This window comes from Hordeum vulgare, chromosome 7H (genome assembly GCF_904849725.1).
Source record: "Hordeum vulgare subsp. vulgare chromosome 7H, MorexV3_pseudomolecules_assembly, whole genome shotgun sequence".
Classification (NCBI taxonomy): Eukaryota; Viridiplantae; Streptophyta; class Magnoliopsida; order Poales; family Poaceae; genus Hordeum; species Hordeum vulgare.
Genome location: NC_058524.1, coordinates 24,792,332 through 24,796,471, shown reverse-complemented (window position 1 = coordinate 24,796,471; position 4,140 = coordinate 24,792,332).

Below are 4,140 nucleotides of genomic sequence, written 5' to 3'. Positions count from 1 at the left end.
AAATGATACAACTGGCCAAGGACTTTTTGAGGTGCTACAGAATGAGCTAAAACTTCTTGATCTTGATATAAATGATGTGTGAGGACAAGGTTATGATAATGGATCAAATATGAAAGGAACGCATCAAGGGGTACAAAGAAAACTTTTGGATGTAAATCCTAGAGCTTTTTATTCTGCTTGTGGTTGTCATAGCCTTAATTTAACACTTTGTGATATGGCCAAGACTTGTGGTAGAGCAAAAGACTTTTTTGGGATCATCCAACGCATCTATACAATTTTTGCAAATTCTACTAAGAAATGGCATATTTTGAAAGAAAACATATCAGGATTGACTCTCAAGTCTGTGCCAGCTACGCGTTGGGAGAGTCGTGTTGAAAGTGTTAAACCAATTAGATTTCAATGTTCAGACATTCGCGAGGCTCTACTTCAGGTAACCAATATCTTCATATTGTTAATGATGTAATTCATTCAGACTTTGACTAGTCCAACCATAACATTTATGAACTTTATTTTAATTTCAGGTATCTGAAATTGATAGTGATCCAAAGGCAAGCAGTGAGGCTCTAGGTTTGGCAAACAATGAACTTGGAGAGTATGAATTTATCGTGGCAATAGTCATTTGGTATGAGGTATTGTCTGCTATTAATTTAGTAAGCAAGAACTTGCAAACAAAGGATATGCTTATTGATGTTGCAATTGAGAAAGTGAAAGGGCTTATTTCTTTCTTTGAGGGGTACAGAGAAACTGGTTTTTTAGAAGCATTGCAGATAGCCAAAGAAATTGCACTTGAGATGAATATTGATGCAACATTTCGTAAAAGAAGAAAAATTAAAAGAAAGAAACAGTTTGATGAGAACCCAGATGACACAAATATTGCCCCATAGTGTGCACAGGAATCATTTAGAGTCAACTATTTCATACGTGTTGTGGATCAAGCAACTTCCTCACTCACAAGGAGATTTTAGCAATATGAAGGTTACCAGAAAATATTTGGTTTCTTATTTACCTCTGAAACATTGCGTTCATTGGATAAGGATAGTTTGAAATCTTCTTGTGTTAATCTCGAGGCTTCCCTTATGAAGGATAAACAATCTGACATTGATGCCAATGAGCTATTTGTTGAGTTGAAGTTTCTTCAAAATTTCATGCCAAAAGAAAATATCAGACCTGTTGAAATTCTGAATTTTTTAAAGAGGCATGATTGTTTTCCCAATGCAAGTATTGCATATAGAGTTATGTTGACCATTCCTGTGACAGTTGCATCGGCAGAAAGAAGTTTTTCTAAATTGAAACTATTGAAGTTGTGACATCCTCGACTTTTGCAACAGTAATTATTGTAATTAAGCTACAGTGATCAACCGCTAATGATGCCACGTCATCGAATTCCCATCTCAGACCCGCGTTGATTCGAGTTTGTCCGGATCCAAAATTTGAAAACAAAAGAAAAGTATTTTATAAATTCATGTTAAATATTAAAAGAATATGTATATGAAAGAGAGAATTAAAAGTATGTATAATAAATTGTAAAATAAAGTACAATAAAAGAAAGTATTTAAAAAGAAAAATCAGTTAGTAAAATAAATAATGAAAGAAACCAAAAAAAAAGAAAAAAAAAACCCCACCCCCCTGGCCGAGTTGGGCAAAAAGGGCCCAACTGGCCAGGCCCCCCCCCCCGCCCCCTCCCTCAACCCTAGAGCCCCCCTGGCGAGCAAGCCCCCCCCTCGCTACTCCCTCCCTCCCTGAGCGCCGCCAGCCTCCCCCCTCGTGGGGGGCCCCACCCCCCACCGACAGCGCCTCCCACCCCTCCCACCGACAACCCCCCACGAGAGAACCTCCCTCTCGGTTCCCCCACTCCCATCTCCCGTAACTCCCTCTCTCTCCCGTGACTCCCTCCCCCACGCCAGATCTCCTCCCTCCCCCACGAGTCCTCTCTCCTCCCGTCGGCTCCCTGCTCCTCCAACCGTCGGCGGCCTCCCCCCCCCTCCCCCCGTCGGCCCCTCTACTCCCGGCCGGCGCGCCACTCCCCTACCCCCTCCACCCTCTCGGCCCCAAGCCCCGGCCCCCGTTGGCCCCTCTAATCCCGGCCGGCGAGCCCCTCGGCCTCCTCCTTCCCGCCGGCGAGCCGCCCCCCCCCCCCCCCTCGGCCTCCACCCCGCCGGCAGGGGGCCCGGCCTCCTCGAGGTCCCTCTTGCCGGCCTCACCCACTCCGGCCGGCTCCATCTCCGGGGGGCCCTCCTCACCGGGGCCCCTCTCGGCGAACCTCCGGCCGGCATCACCACCGGAACCGCGCCGTCACCGTCACCGTCACCGCCTCGTCCGCCTCCACGCCGTCTCCTCCGCCCCTTCCCGCGAACTCCGGCTTCACCGGCCCCTCCCGTCAACGTTGGTGAGCCCCTCCTCGGGCTCCTCCCACCATGTCTTTCTCCTCGCCGTCCCGGTTCCGTTCCGGCAAACGGGACCTCGATCCGTCGACGGTAGACTCCGGTAGGAAGGATTGAACTTTTGGTTCTTCTATGTTGAGTTAGCACACAGAGAATTCTTTGTCTCTGTGTTAACAGAGAGGGAGATGAGAGTTTTGAGAGAAAATAAAGAAAAAACAAATGTTGTATTCCGTATGTATGTATGTATGTATTTGATACCCGTATTTATGTATGTATTTGCGTATATAGGCATGTGGAGAAATACGACATGTGTATGGTTATGTATTTGTGATTAATGAAATGAGTAAATGGCCTAGGGTCACTTACCGGTGGGGCCAACGCACCCGCTGTCTATGACAGGGAGGCCCCACGCGATAGATAATATAAAATAAAAATAATGTTTTTATTAAATAAATAAATAAATAGATATAATAATTAATTAATGAGTTAATGAATTAGTCAAATAAATATATAAGTTAATCTGTTAATTAGAATAATTAATTAACCTAATGAGAGAATGCCACGTGGGTCTCTCATTAAATTAATCTGATTAAATCAATATTTAATCGATATTAAAACTTGTGCCTATGACGTTCGGGACCCACTGGTCAGTTGACCAGTCAAATGTTGATGTCAGCATGACATCGCGATGATGTCATAATGGAATTTTATTAAAATAGCTAAATCTGTTTTTAATTCCTAAATAATTAATAAAACTTTGAAAATTAATATAAAATAATCCGTAAGTCAGATCGAAATATTTTCAACATGAAAGTTGATCAGCAAAACGAGACGAACCCGGATACACGGTCCATTCGTCTGTCACGCGTCCCTAGCATAGCAAACATGGAACTTTTCCATCGTTTCCAGTATAACCCGTAGTAACCCGAGACCCGGGAAAATATCGTCAGATATTCTTCCGACCCGTCTATGACGGATGTTGCTGCGTTAGCTCATGTCTAGCCTGCATCTTGTCATGTCATGCTTTGTGTTGCATCGGTGCTATTATTTATTGTTTTTCCCCCTCTTCTTACCGGTAGACCCCGAGACTGACGCTGCTGCCGGGTACATCTACGACCCTGCCGATCAGTCCTTTGCCGCAGAGCAGCAAGGCAAGCAAACTCCCCTTGATCATTCCTATATCGCCTATGTCTTTCTTCCTACTGCTTGCATTAGTATTTTGCTACTGTTGTAATTAGCTCCTATATCTGATGCATAGCCTATTTTTGATGAACTGCTACTTTCAGTCATGTACTTTAAATATGCTTAGTATAGGTGGAGCAGTCATCCCCTCTGACCCCGTAGTTCAGTTGCCCCGCTTGTTTTTCAATCTCGATCTCTGATCGACGAGCCAGACCCGACACAGCACATTCACCCCCTTCGTTGTACGACGCTACAGAGATACTATCGGGTACCGAGGGTGACACCTCGCTAAGTACTCCTGATGATATCTCTGTAGTATAGCTAGTCGGTCGAGGTTATCGAGGGTGATTCCTCTTTCACCATTCCCGATGACGCCTCTGTCGTGCAACCCCGCGAGTGTGGGACCCCCGAGGGTGATTCCTCTAAGCCCACCTTGACGGGTACATCGTTCGGAATCCAACGAGGGTGATACCTCGGATTCCCCCCGATGTTACAACCACACAGTTACTCGACCATGTTACTGGGATCATTGGTGCTTAGTTGTAAGACGGGTGGATTCCCGTGAGACTGTGTTGTT